Source organism: Ranitomeya imitator, chromosome 10 (assembly GCF_032444005.1).
Source record: "Ranitomeya imitator isolate aRanImi1 chromosome 10, aRanImi1.pri, whole genome shotgun sequence".
NCBI lineage: Eukaryota > Metazoa > Chordata > Amphibia > Anura > Dendrobatidae > Ranitomeya > Ranitomeya imitator.
Genome location: NC_091291.1, coordinates 145,021,209 through 145,035,683, shown reverse-complemented (window position 1 = coordinate 145,035,683; position 14,475 = coordinate 145,021,209). Strand labels below are relative to the sequence as shown.

Below are 14,475 nucleotides of genomic sequence, written 5' to 3'. Positions count from 1 at the left end.
GGACATATCATGGATCCATCGGCTCAAATATTATTAAAAACATATATACAGTATATATATGATGTCAGTGATATATATATATATATATATATATATATATATATATATATATATATATAATTTCATACAGCGCTAGATGGCTTTATAGCCAGTAATTCAATTGCCGGCTTTTCCTATCTCCTTCACAAACCCGACATGATATGAGACATGGTTTACATACAGTAAAACCATCTCATATCCCTTTTTTATTACATATTCCTCTTTACTAATGTAACAAGTGTCTGTATAAAATTTGGGGTCTCTAGCTATTAAATTAAAGGGTTAAATCCTGGAAAAAATTGGCGTGGGCTCCCGCGCAATTTTCTCCGCCAGAGTAGTAAAGCCAGTGACTGAGGGCAGATATTAATAGCCTGGAGAGGGTCCATGGTTATTGCCCCCCCCCCCTGGCTAAAAACATCTGCCCCCAGCCACCCCAGAAAAGGCACATCTGGATGATGTGCCTATCCCGGCACTTGGCCACTCTCTTCCCATTCCCGTGTAGCGGTGGGATATGGGGTAATGAAGGGTTAATGTCACCTTGCTATTGTAAGGTGACATTAAGCCAAATTAATAATGGAGAGGCGTCAATTCTGACACCTATCCATTATTAATCCAATAGTATGAAATGGTTAATAAAACACACACACATTATTAAAAAGTATTTTAATGAAATAAAGACACATGGTGTTTTAATATTTTATTATACTCTTAATCCACCTGAAGACCCTTGTCACCTGTCTTGTCCCACGCTGTAAATCCATCTGAAGGGGTTAAATCATTTTACACCCAGGAGCTCTGCTAATGCAGCTGTGCTCCTGACTGTAAAACTTGGTGAATGAATGGAATGCAGGGGAATGACCTGTAGTTACCTCGAGTCGTGGTGATGCGCCCTCTGCAGGATGAACTCATATGAACTCGAGTGTGGGAAAATATTCTGAAAAGTTCCCAGGCAGAATCATTGGGCCGTGTGCAATGCGTATTTTCTTGACGCATTTTCTGCACTCATACGTCCGTAAAACTCGCTAGTGTGACGCCAGCCTTACAACAGCATCCACATCACACATATTAGTGACCGATAGATACTGGCGAAAATGGAAGCTCACGATTACTCAAGTATTGTGGAAGGGTTAAAAGCACATGGCTTCCTCTAGAAACAGCGCTCCCTGCAGTTTGTGTCTGGTATTCCAGCCCAGCCCTGTTGAAGTGAACGTGCAGAGCTGCAGTGTGACACCGGTGGCCGGGTGCCAGTCACCATGTTCTGCTAATCCTGAACATCCCCCTTTATTTTATTTCTAAATGGTTTGGGGCCTGTGCACACCTTGCAGGTTTGTCGTGTTTTTTTCCTGCGCAGATTTGTCACAAACCCTGAAGGATTTCCTGATGCAGCAAAGTGTGTGTGAATCCTGGGGTCTCGTGCACACGCTGCTTCTTTGTGATTTGCAGCAGGTCTCACCAATATTAATGAATGCGGACAATCTGCAACAATGCTCATGTAAAAAACGCCGCAAACACAAGGCACAAACGTGTCTATTCTGCGTCCTTCCTGCCAAGAGATGCAGAAATGGTGCAGACACTTGTGACCGTATCCTCCAGGTGTGCACAGACCCTTATTCGCCTCTCTCCCATGCTTCCTGCGTGGCATTGTGGCACTTGTAGTGTTACCTGTTTCTGGTTAATACCGGACTACGTGGCACAGAATGCTGTACACCATGAGCTGCTGAGGATCCAACCACAACAGGTTTCAAGAACCTCTCAGTGAAGCGGTGATTGCAGCTTGGGATGTGACTAGAGTAGAAGTAATCATTTCATGTGGGTTAAGGGGGGTGTCTTCTGTTCCTGTTTTCAGGAGCCCACCGCTCTCTTGCCCCCCGCTTGCCGTGGGATGGGGTGCATGTCTGATGACTGATATTTTGGGACACTGGTGGGATTCTGATCTCTCCAGAGCGGGAGAAGAAGATGGGGGCTGTTAGTGGCCTAGATCTCTAGATCATACCAGCTTCTGCGGCTCTTACATGCTCTATAGCAAAGAGCTTGTCAGCGCTTTACTTCTTTGCCTTGGAGACAGGCCACCTCTGATGAACTGCAGAAGTGGCTGGTGACCCCGGCAATGAGCAGTAAACTATACAATGATAAATCGGTCCATTCCTGAGGATTGTTACAAAGAGGGACATTGCAGCATTGTGTGTTCTTCCAAACACGGTACTAAGAGGAGACCTCCCCAGGTATTCCCTGGCTGCGGTGACTCGCCGGCAGAAATGCAGAATGCGGGGCAGAGCATGAGTGCTGGAGAAGATCTGGATCTTCCTTCTCTTCTGTCTGATATTTGGGCCATAAGTTTCCCGTTAATTGCATTTGTGGCCCTTGTAAATCACATAAAATACAATAAGCGCTCCCCAGCTGCATCCGCTGATCGTTCACATAATGGCGGCATTAATCTTACTCGGACATCCCGCAGCTGGACCCCCTTACCCTGCTGCATTACTTTGATATCAGTTCTTCCACATTCGTATTGATCCTGTATTCATGAATTAATGGTTTGTCCGCCGCACTCCTCGGGATCCAACCATCACTAATAAATTATGGGCTGTAATAGAGTCCGGCTCCTCGCTAAACCCGACCATTGTCCTTAACTAGCCCCAACCTGATAGGAGATATGGGACCATTGCCCTTTAATAATAAATATCATCTAGATCGGGAGCGTAGTACCGGACACACTGCCGGTCTCACTGCCTCTCCAGAGCTGGGGCCCTGCAGACACATTGTGCAGCTGGAGGAGGAGAAGGTGAGCTGTGACTTCACCTATAGTGAATGGTGGATTCTGTGTTATCTACTGTATATAGAGGTGTTATCAGTCATTGTACAAGAGGAGGTGAGCTGTGACATCACCTATAGTGAATGTTGGATCCTGTGTTACATCCTGTATATAGAGGTGTTATCAGTCATTGTACAGGAGGAGGAGGTGAGCTGTGACATCACCTATTGTAAATGGTGGATCCTGTGTCATCTACTGTATATAGAGGTGTTATCAGTCATTGTACAGGAGGAGGAGGTGAGCTGTGACATCACCTATTGTGAATGGTGGATCCTGTGTTATCTACTGTATATAGAGGTGTTATCAGTCATTATATAGGAGGAGAAGGTGAGCTGTGTCATCTATTGTGAATGGTGGATCCTGTGTTATCTACTGTAAATAGAGGAGTTATCAGTCATTGTACAGGAGGAGGAGGTGAGCTGTGACTTCATCTATTGTGAATGGTTGATCCTGTGTTATCTACTATATATAGAGGTGTTATCAGTCTTTGTACAGGAGGAGAAGGTGAGCTATGACATCACCTATTGTGAATGGTGGATCCTGTGGTATCTACTGTATATAGAGGTGGAAAGAAAGTAGCGGACAATAATAATAAGTCAAATGGACAAAAATTCAAAAAAATAATAAATAATAAAAACAGAAATTGTGTGTTTGTGCCCAAGTGAGAAATAAGGTATACGTGAAAAAGAGACCACTACCTGCCTACAATACAGGCTCTGTATATCTGGTCGTGCACTTTATTTGTTTAATTTTGCACTTGTATATATTTAGCACATATTCAGTTGCCTAATTTAGCACCTTTGGTAATATTTACACAGCATATGTCCACTTTCATTTTTCAAACTTATATATTTATATATATTTTTCTCACTTTTTGCAATGTAACACACGTTTTTTATATATATTTTTTACATATATATTTTTTATATATACATTTTTTATATACCATTTTTTTGTATCCCGTATCACTAATGCAGAGTGCCTCTACCTCTAGCCATTATATGGTAATTGTCCTCTAATTCATTTTATACTTACCCTGCCTCCTTTTGCGTCCGTTTTATTATCGCTATTGTGAATGGGGGATCCTGTGTTATCTACTGTATATAGAGGTGTTATCAGTCACTGTACCGGAGGAGGAGGTGAGCTGTGACATCACCTATAGTGAATGGTGGATCCTGTGTTATCTACTGTATATAGAGGTGTTATCAGTCATTGTACAGGAGGAGGAGGTGAGCGGTGACATCACCTATTGTGAATGGTGGATCCTGTGTTATCTACTGTATATAGAGGTGTTATCTACTGTATATAGAGGTGTTATCAGTCATTGTACAGGAGGAGGAGGTGAGCTGTGACATCACCTTTTGTGAATGGTGGATTCTGTGTTATCTACTGTATATAGAGGTGTTATCAGTCATTGTACAGGAGGAGGTGAGCTGTGACAATTTATTGTGAATGGTGGATCCTATGTTATCTACTGTATATAGAGGTGTTATCAGTCATTATACAGGAGGAGGAGGTGAGCTGTGACGTCACCTATTGTGAATGGTGGATCCTGTGTTATCAGCTGTATATAGAGGTGTTATCAGTCATTGTACAGGAGGAGGAGGTGAGCTGTGTCATCATCTATTGTGAATGGTGGATCCTGTGTTATCTGTTATGATCCGGTGACCTTGGAGCTGCATGAGAACTTTCACTGGAGTAGGTGGTAACTATACTGACCGCAATCCTGAACTTAACACCGCAACTAGAAGTAGCCGTGGAGTGTATCTAACACACCTAGACACCTCGTCACAGCCGGAGGACTAAATACCCCTAAAGATGGAAATAGGAATACTATCTTGCCTCAGAGAAAATCCTCAAAGGATAGACAGCCCCCCACAAATATTGGCGGTGAGTCGGAGAGGAAAAAACATACACAGGCAGAAAAACAGGATTTAGCACAGGAGGCCACTCTAGCTAGATAGGACAGGATAGGACAGAGTTCTGTGCGGTCAGTACTAAAACCCTTCAAAACATCCACAGCAGAATATACAAAAAACTTCCTACATCTAACTAAAAGATGTAGGAGCGTAAATCTGCAACTCCAGTGAAACCTACAATCAGAGCAGGAAAAAAACTGAAACAAGCACACAGCCATGTGCCACAGATACAAAAACAAAACACTTATCTTTGCTGAATTTGGCAGCAAGCAGGAGAAGCCAGAAACTGATCCAACACTTCACAAGGAACATTGACAACTGGCAAGGGCTAAAGAATCCTGCACAGCTAAATATCCCAGTCAGAATTGTAATCATCCGATACACCTGGCCAGGACTGCGAGTCAAAGACAACAGCATTCCCACCTACAACCACTGGAGGGAACCCAAGAGCAGAATTCACAACAGTTATCTACTGTATATAGAGGTGTTATCAGTCATTGTACAGGAGGAGGAGGTGAGCTGTGACATCACCTATTGTGAATGGTGGATCCTGTGTTATCTGCTGTATATAGAGGTGTTATCAGTCATTGTGCAGGAGGAGGAGGTGAGCTGTGACATCACCTATTGTGAATGGTGGATCCTGTGTTCTCTACTGTATATAGAGGTGTTATCAGTCATCGTACAGGAGGAGGAGGTGAGCTGTGTCATCATCTATTGTGAATGGTGGATCCTGTGTTATCTACTGTATATAGAGGTATTATCAGACATTGTACAGGAGGAGGAGGTGAGCTGTGATATCACCTATTGTGAATGGTGGATCCAGTGTTATCTACTGTATATAGAGGTGTTATCAGTCATTGTACAGGAGGAGGAGGTGAGCTGTGACATCACCTATTGTGAATGGTGGATTCTGTTGTTCTCTACTGTTTAAAGGGATTTAAAAAAACAGTTGGCTCAGCTTTCTGGAGTAGGTCAAATGATCCTTCCCTACCCTCCCGGGGGTCCAGTGCTGGGTCTCCACTGCTTCATCGATAATAATAATAATCTTCGGGGCGTGGCCTGAGAGTCCATGTGAGCGGACGTGCGGCTGTGAGCTCCCGCCGCTGTATATTGTAAAATCCTGCAGAGCCGCTGCTGTTTGGTCCCTGCGGGGGCTTACTGGCTGCGGGGAGACTTGGAGAGGCCGGCGGTGCTGTTCGGTAGCGCTGGAACCGACGAACATGACCAGGAGACGGCAGAAGGACGCGGGAGCCGGGGATGCAGGCGCAATCCAAGATGGCGCCGACTTGAGGGAAAAGGCAGACAAGGAGAACGCCGCATGCAGAAAGCGTATGGAGGTAGCGGCTAAGCTCCAGCAGTTTGCGAGAGCGGAAACCGCAGAGGAGGGAGCCGGAGCTGATACCGAAGAGGAGGAGGAGGAGGAGAGCCCAGCAGGAGAACATGAGGTACAACAGGGGAGAAAGGAGAGTAAAATGGCGGTGGCAGAAGGGGGACCCGAGGAAATGGCGCCAGAAGCTGAGCCTACCCTAAGAGACGTTTTTGCGCTGGTTTCTTCATGTAAACAGTCTCTGACCTTACAGATACAGGAGGTTAAGGGGGACACAGCCCAGATAAACGCAGCCATGCAGAAGATTGACAAACGTGTGGGGGAGGTAGAGGAGAGAGTGAGCACTGCAGAAGACCATATAGTGCAGCTGCAAAAAGCAGAGAAAAAGTTCACTCAAGCAATTGCTGAATTGGCTGCGAAAAATGAGGACCTTGAGAACAGGTCCAGAAGAAATAATATTCGCATAGTGGGCATCCCTGAAAAAGCTGAAGGGAGGAATCCAACGGAATATATTGAAAAATGGCTCTTAGAGACATTTGGAGATATGGCGCTAACAAAAGTGTTCGCGGTAGAAAGAGCGCATAGGGTCCCGCCGAAACCACCTGTCCCTGGAGCGAATCCCCGTACCATGCTCGCCAAAATTCTAAACTATAGAGACAGAGACATTATCCTGAGGAAGGCCAGAGACATGACGGATCTGACAGTTGAAGGTCAAAAGATTGCTATATACCCAGACTATTCTACTCTGGTGCAGAAACAACGGATGATGTTCACGGGTATCAAGAGACGGCTGAGGGAATTGGGTGTGCAGTATTCCATGATGTTCCCAGCAAGACTGAGGGTGGTGGCGTTTGATAAAATTCATTTTTTCCAGAAGCCGGAGGACGCTACCCAGTGGATCGATATTAATGCTAAAAAGCTTAAAGGAAAAGGAGACTGAAACTGTGGGAAGAGTCTGATCTTGGTTACTTATCTGTCAGTTGGAAAAGAGTCATGTGATTGACAAGCCAAGGGGTATGGGGGGGGAAGAAGGGAGCTGGATTATATCCAGTTAAAGTTAAAGGGATGATGTAATGGTTGCTGGGAAAGGGGGAGGAAGGGTTTGCGACATATTTTAAGTGTATGCAGGCTTCTTGCGTGTGCAAATAACTCTAAGTTAAAATGTTTTGAGAACGTTATTTTTCAAAATGTCTGAAATCCTGTTATGTACAGTGGTGGGAGGAGGGTTGGGATGGTAATGCCAAACGGAGTGTTCGCTATGGGCGATGATGCCCCACTCTTGGAAAGAGGTGGAATGGTTAGATGTGAGGGGGGAAGGGTGGGAGGGGGAGTTGGGAGGGGGGAGGGGGGGAGGGTAGTTAGACAGCCTGAGCTCAAAATTGATGATACTTATAGTGAAGATGAGCCAAGTGATGGGGACCCGTTTTAAGATTTTGTGCTGGAATGTGAGAGGCCTAGGGGAGAAATCTAGACGTGCTGCGTGTTTGCAATATGCAAGAGACCAAAGGGCCTCAATGATATGCTTGCTGGAGACGCATTTGGTAAGGGAAAAAGTGGATGTTTTGAATAGACGATGGATCCAGAGGGGATATCATTCTACCTTCTCCACGTATGCAAGAGGAGTCTCAATCTTGGTTCCAGCGGGAGTTCAGTATGAGGAGGTGAAGGTATATGTGGACGTGGAGGGACAGTATGTACTATTACGGTGTATACTGTATGGAGTGATGCTGTGTGTTGCCGCGATGTATATTCCGCCTCCCTACTCTAGCAGGAAGATTAGAGAAGTAATGGAGCGAGTGGAAAAATGGGGACCGACACCGTTAATAATTATCGGAGATCTAAATAACATCTGTGATGAATATTGGGATAAAAATAAAAATACTCAGAATAGGTCGGAGGGACACATAACAACATTTGGCACCTATATACAGGAGATAGGTTTGATTGATCTGTGGAGGGTTAGACATGTGGGGGAGAGAGGGTACTCATGTTATTCACCGGCACATACCACACTCTCTAGGATTGATATGGCTCTGGGTAACAGGATTTTGGACACACTCGTTGGGGAGGTGAGATATCTGCCAAGGGCCTTGTCGGACCATAGTCCAATTGAAGTAGAGGTTAGATTGGAGGGGGCTCGCTCGCTAAGTGGGAGAGAATGGAAGATCCATCCTAATTGGTTACAGAGTATTGAGTTGGAAAGTATAGGACGGGAGGTGGCGGAATTCTTTCTCTTAAATGATGGAAGCGCCGACGCTCTTACAATTTGGGATGCAATGAAGGCGTACCTGAGGGGACTACTGTTTAGGGACATTAGTAGGTGTAAGCGGAGGACGAGAGAGGTAGAAAAAGCGGCAGTTGAGGAGTTGAAGGAAGCAGAGGATGGGATGGCCACACTGGGAACCCCTGAGGCAGAGAGAAGAATGAAAAACGCACAAAATCATTTGGAAAAAATTCTGCTAGGCAAAGCTGAGAGGAAACGAGATTTCCAAAGGGTATTGTTCTATCAGGAGGGAGAAACAGTGGGACATATGCTGTCGGTAGTGGCTGCTGCTCAGAGAGGTTCTTCATATATACACTCTTTGGAATCTGCTAGTGGAGGTAAAATAACGGAAACACCTGAAATTTTGAGAGCCTTTGCGGACTTCTATGCAGATTTGTATTCCTCTCGGGTTGGTGAATCGGTCGAGGATGCACTGACTTTCTTGGAAGGTCTGGATTTGCCGAGACTGAGTGAGGCAGATAGGGAGAGCCTTGAGGCCCCTATCACTGAGGAGGAATTGAGTCGGGCATTGATGTCTATGGCCAATGGGAAGGCGCCTGGGGTCGATGGGTTACCCGCTGAGATCTATAAAGGGTTGGCAGAAGTGTTGATTCCTAGATTAAAAATGGTATTGGAGGAAGCTAGGTCTTGTGGGCGCTTGCCAGCCTCTATGAGAGAGGCCATAATAGTGGTCATTCCAAAGGAGGATAAGGACTTGGGGAAACCGGAGTCGTACCGCCCAATTTCTTTACTAACAATTGATGTCAAGCTTCTGGCCAAGGTGTTGGCTCTCCGCCTCTCTAGTGTTATTGCGAGTCTGGTGCATTCGGACCAATCTGGCTTTATGCCGGATAGATCAACGGCGATCAATTTGCGGAGGTTATATGTAAATTTGCAGGTAGAGTCTGATAACTGTGGTCGAAGAGTGATTGTATCGCTAGATGCACACAAGGCGTTTGACAGTGTCGAATGGGGGTACCTCTGGCAGGTGTTGGAATGTATGGGGTTTGGCCCGCAGTTTGTGGCCTGGATACAGCTGTTGTACTCATTACCATCCGCTAGAATTAGAGTAAATGGGGAGCTATCTCGTCCTATAGGGCTGGCTAGGGGTACTAGGCAGGGATGCCCGCTGTCACCCCTCCTGTTCGCGTTGGCTGTAGAACCTCTTGCTGCTAAGATTCGGCAGTCGGATGGGGTCCCTGGGTTTAGGTATGGCAAAGTAGAGGAAAAAATAGCGTTATATGCGGATGATGTTTTGCTGTTCCTGGAGGATCCAGACAATTCACTAAGAGGGGCCGTTGAAATTGTTGAGAGATTTGGTACTGTGTCGGGACTAACAATTAATTGGGATAAGACGGTTCTTTTTAGAGTGGATGACGTAGGAGAGAATGTGAGTGAGGATGTTGGGGATGAGAGGCTGAAGGTGGTTTCCCAATTTAAATATCTTGGAATATGGATCTCGGTGCCGGTGGCGGAGTTTCTGCAAAGAAATTTGACTCCTGTTATGGGGGTACTCAAGGCAAAGGTAGACGCCTGGAATAAGCTACATCTATCGGTCGTCGGTAGGGTAAACCTTATTAAAATGGTCCTTATGCCTAAAATTCTTTATGTTATGCATAACGCACCAATTTGGATCCCTCGGGGGAAGTTCAGGCAGATTAATGCCCTCTTTAGAAGTTTGATATGGGGTAGACAATATCCACGTATTAGCTTGGAGACGCTTCAACGACCCAAGGAAGATGGTGGTTTGGCTTTGCCCAACCCGGAAATATATTTCCTTGCGGCCCAGAGCCAGCATTTGAAGGGCTGGGCGCGAGGGGCGTCATCCAGCGCAGTACAACAGCTATTGGAAGAGGTGACGGACCGACGACCGATGGCCAGGTGTTTGGAGGATGGCTCATTGGGCGCGCTGGGGAAAATATACCCAACCCTGTTCCTGATTCGTAAATTATGGAATAGACTAAGGCAGATTCGTGGGGTTACAGGGTTGACTAAATTCACACCGATATGGTCTAACCACAACTTAAAGGATTTTGAGGCCCTGGGAGGATTGATGGAATGGCAGAATAAGGGAATTTGCTTTGTTCATCAGATAATCCAGCAGCAGGAGCTGAAGTCCTTTTCCCAATTGCAGGAAGAATTTGGTTTGCGATCCACAGGGGAATATCAGTATGCGCAGATGAGACATGCCTTTAGAGCTCAGAATAAGAAGGCTGATATCAGGGTTCAAGATGATATAGTGTTGGAATATGTGTGTGGTGAGGGCACTACAAGGGGAGTTATTTCCACTCTGTATAAGGACCTTATGCACACATTTCTGCTAGATTTCCCTATAAAGGCGAGAGCTAAGTGGGAGAGAGAAGTGGGGCCGATGGAAAATGAAACCTGGGAATCGGTGATGGAGTGGGTTCCGCGACTATCCTTGAGTGAACCATATAGGCTCTCGCAGCTATACATTCTGCATAGGGTATATAAATCTCCGGAAGTGCTATACAAAGCGGGATTGCGTGCCAATTCTGAGTGTCCGAGGTGTGCGAGTGAGAAGGCAGGAATATATCACATGATGTGGACGTGTCCGAGACTGGCTGCCTTTTGGGTGGTGGTTTTGAGCCGGGTTGAAGCAGCATATAAGTGCAGAGTTGTTAGAGACCCGATAGTATGTGTGCTGGGATATGTGGAAGAAATTGGAGTTGACAATACTTGGAAGATTGCAATCGCTAGGCTACTCTACATGGCCAGGAAAGTAATAGCACGAAACTGGATAAACGCGGAACCACCTGTGAGAAGGGAATTTCTCCAATATGTTCAACATGGTCTAAAATTGGAAAAGGGGGTGTACAGTAAAAGGGGGAAAATAGAACTCTTTAATAAAATATGGTCTCCTTGGCTTGATTTGGATTGAGGAGTATAGGCGTCGTGTTTCCTAAGATCTGGAAGAGGATAAATTACAAGAGGCAGATAATGCCTCGGTGGGGTGGAGATTGAGACTGAGCTGTCTTATGGGGGAGGGGGGTAGTTGGGGTAAGGTTGGGGTTTATTAAAGTAAGAAAATGTGTATCTGATATAATGCAATGTAAATGGCATTCTGTTGTTCTCTTTTTTATATATTGTTAATAAAAATCTATTTAAATAAAAAAAAAAAAAATAATAATAATCTTCATTTTTATATAGCGCTAACATATTCCGCAGCGCTTTACAGGTTACACACATTATCATCGCTGTCCCCGATGGGGCTCACAATCTAAATTCACTATCAGTATGTCTTTGGAATGTGGGAGGAAACCGGAGAACCCAGAGGAAACCCACGCAAACACGGAGAGAACATACAGACTCCTTGCAGATGTTGTCCTTGGTGGGACAAGGCAGCAGTGCTAACCACTGAGCTACCGTGCTGCCCGCGGTGTCTAATGTTGGGGTGCAGCCAATCACTACTTGTGCTGTCTACATTGGCAGAGCCGCTCCGCTTAGTGATTGGCTGCAGAACTGTCGATATGATGTCTCCAGATGCAGCTAGGACCAGTGGTGGAGACCCAGAGCTGGAGCGTAAGTAAAGCTCCATTCGTTTTTTTTCCCCAGGAATCTGAACCTATGATCAAAAGTTTTTTTTTTTTTTTTTTAAATAAAGCAACCCCTTTAAGGAGCGGAGGTTATAATCCGGGCAAACATGAAGTCGCTTTGTTCCACCCATGATACCTGGTGCTGCATAATGAATGTGTACATGAATCCAGCGTTGTCACTCCGTGGGGCGTTCATTCTGTTTAATATTTCATCTCAATCACATCAAAGTGAGGTCAATTATGTCCAAGAGACTGAGCCATAAATGATTCACGTGGTGATACATTGTATCGCTGCAGCCGCCACAGGTGAGGGCACCAAGCTCTGCAGCGGAGCTGGCGTCGGCGGGGTTAAGCGCGCCTTTCTTGGGACCCTCCTCCTGTAATTTGCGTGCGTTTCCGCTCTCATGCGTTTGTCTAAGAGTTTTCAGACGTGTGAAATTACATCGATTACAGCAGACAAGTCTCTTCTTCCTCGGAGTCTCAGTCACCGCGGCTCAGCCCGTGCGTCTCCCGCAGCCGGAGGCATCGGGGGGACTCACTTTCTCTTTGTCTGGGCTCTGACAACTCCTTATTTTCCACGTCACTCATAGGGGTCGACGCGGCGGCGTCCCGGAAATCGGCGTTAAGTCTCTTTATATTCAGCGCTCCTTTGTCAAACGCCAGTTAAAAGTCTCTTAGTAACCAAAGGGATCCTGCACCGGATACGATTCATCGCAGCGTTCTCCACCTTTTAATGGAGCAACAGGGGATTTTCGCCGGAGTAATATCTTCTATAAAGCTTTGCCCATCTCTGAACGCTGGATTTGTAAACATCTGCTGATCGTCCATGGAAGACGAGAACGAAAATCTCCTTAGATCAATTATTACTCCTCGCACTCTGCGGCCCTGTAATAAACGAGCCTGTCGCCAATGTATCAGCCTGCAGCCCCTGATCCTGGATGGGGGTTGCAGTGTACAGTGAGCACGGATACATAGGGCCTCTGCTGGAGCACATCTGTCCCCAGGAGCCCATCCATCGGCCACATGATGCTAATTGTGGTCTCCGGACGGGAGCCCTGAGATCCTCCTCCTACCTGACGGCATCTATAGCTCTTCTCTTGATTAGCAGGCCTGACGCAACATCTCCTGTATGATACAATGATGACATCCAGCCAGGCCAGCAAATCAAACAAAGAGCGGAAGATGCAGGAAGGCAACAGCTCTCAGGGCTCCAGTCCACCATCCACAAACTACTGATGTGTTCAGTGCAAATGGTCCTGCAACACTATTCACACCAATCCTAGTATCTACCCCTGATTGCATTGTGCGATGGGGCAAAGGTAGCTCCCTGTATACAGATATACATAAGATCCTGTCTGCAGCCACCACTAGGATGAGCTCCCTGTATACAGAGGTACATGATAAGATCCTGTCTGCAGCCGCCACTAGGGGGAGCTCCCTGTATACAGAGGTACATGATAAGATCCTGTCTGCAGTCACCACTAGGGGGAGCTCTCTGTATACAGAGATACATGATAAGATCCTGTCTGCAGTCACCACTAGGGGGAGCTCCCTGTATACAGAGATGCATGATAAGATCCTGTCTGCAGCCGCCACTAGGGGGAGCTCCCTGTATACAGAGGTACATGATAAGATCCTGTCTGCAGTCACCACTAGGGGGAGCTCTCTGTATACAGAGATACATGATAATATTCTGTCTACAGCCACCACTAGGATGAGCTCCCTGTATACAGAGGTACATGATAAGATCCTGTCTGCAGCCGCCACTAGGGGGAGCTCCCTGTATACAGAGATACATGATAAGATCCTGTCTGCAGCCACCACTAGGGGAGCTCCCTGTATACAGAGATACATGATAAGATCCTGTCTGCAGTCACCACTAGGATGAGCTCCCTGTATACAGAGCTACATGATAAGATCCTGTCTGCAGCCGCCACTAGGATGAGCTCCCTGTATACAGAGGTACATGATAAGATCCTATCTGCAGCCGCCACTAGGATGAGCTCCCTGTATACAGAGGTACATGATAAGATCCTGTCTGCATCCGCCACTAGGGGGAGCTCCCTGTATACAGAGATACATGATAAGATCCTGTCTGCAGCCACCACCAGGGGGAGCTCCCTGTATACAGAGATACATGATAAGATCCTCTCTGCAGCCACCACTAGGGGGAGCTCCCTGTATACAGAGATACATGATAAGATCCTCTCTGCAGCCACCACTAGGGGGAGCTCCCTGTATACAGAGTTACATGATAAGATGCTCTCTGCAGCCACCACTAGGGGGAGCTCCCTGTATACAGAGATACATGGTAAGATTCTGTCTGCAGCCACCACTACGGGGAGCTCCCTGTATACAGAGATACATGATAAGATGCTGTCTACAGCCACCACTAGGGTGAGCTCCCTGTATACAGAGATACATGGTAAGATCCTGTCTGCAGCCACCACTAGGGGGAGCTCCCTGTTTACAGAGTTACATGATAAGATCCTCTCTGCAGCCACCACTAGGGGGAGCTCCCTGTATACAGAGATACATGGTAAGATTCTGTCTGCAGC

General features: G+C 46.3%; 1 protein-coding gene across 4 annotated transcripts in view; it reads left to right on the top strand.

The window, feature by feature from the left end:
- The window catches only part of KIRREL3 (kirre like nephrin family adhesion molecule 3), an 800,965-nt gene that overhangs the window by 495,166 nt on the left and 291,324 nt on the right, over positions 1 to 14,475 (top strand). The gene's annotated exons all lie outside the window — the stretch shown is intronic.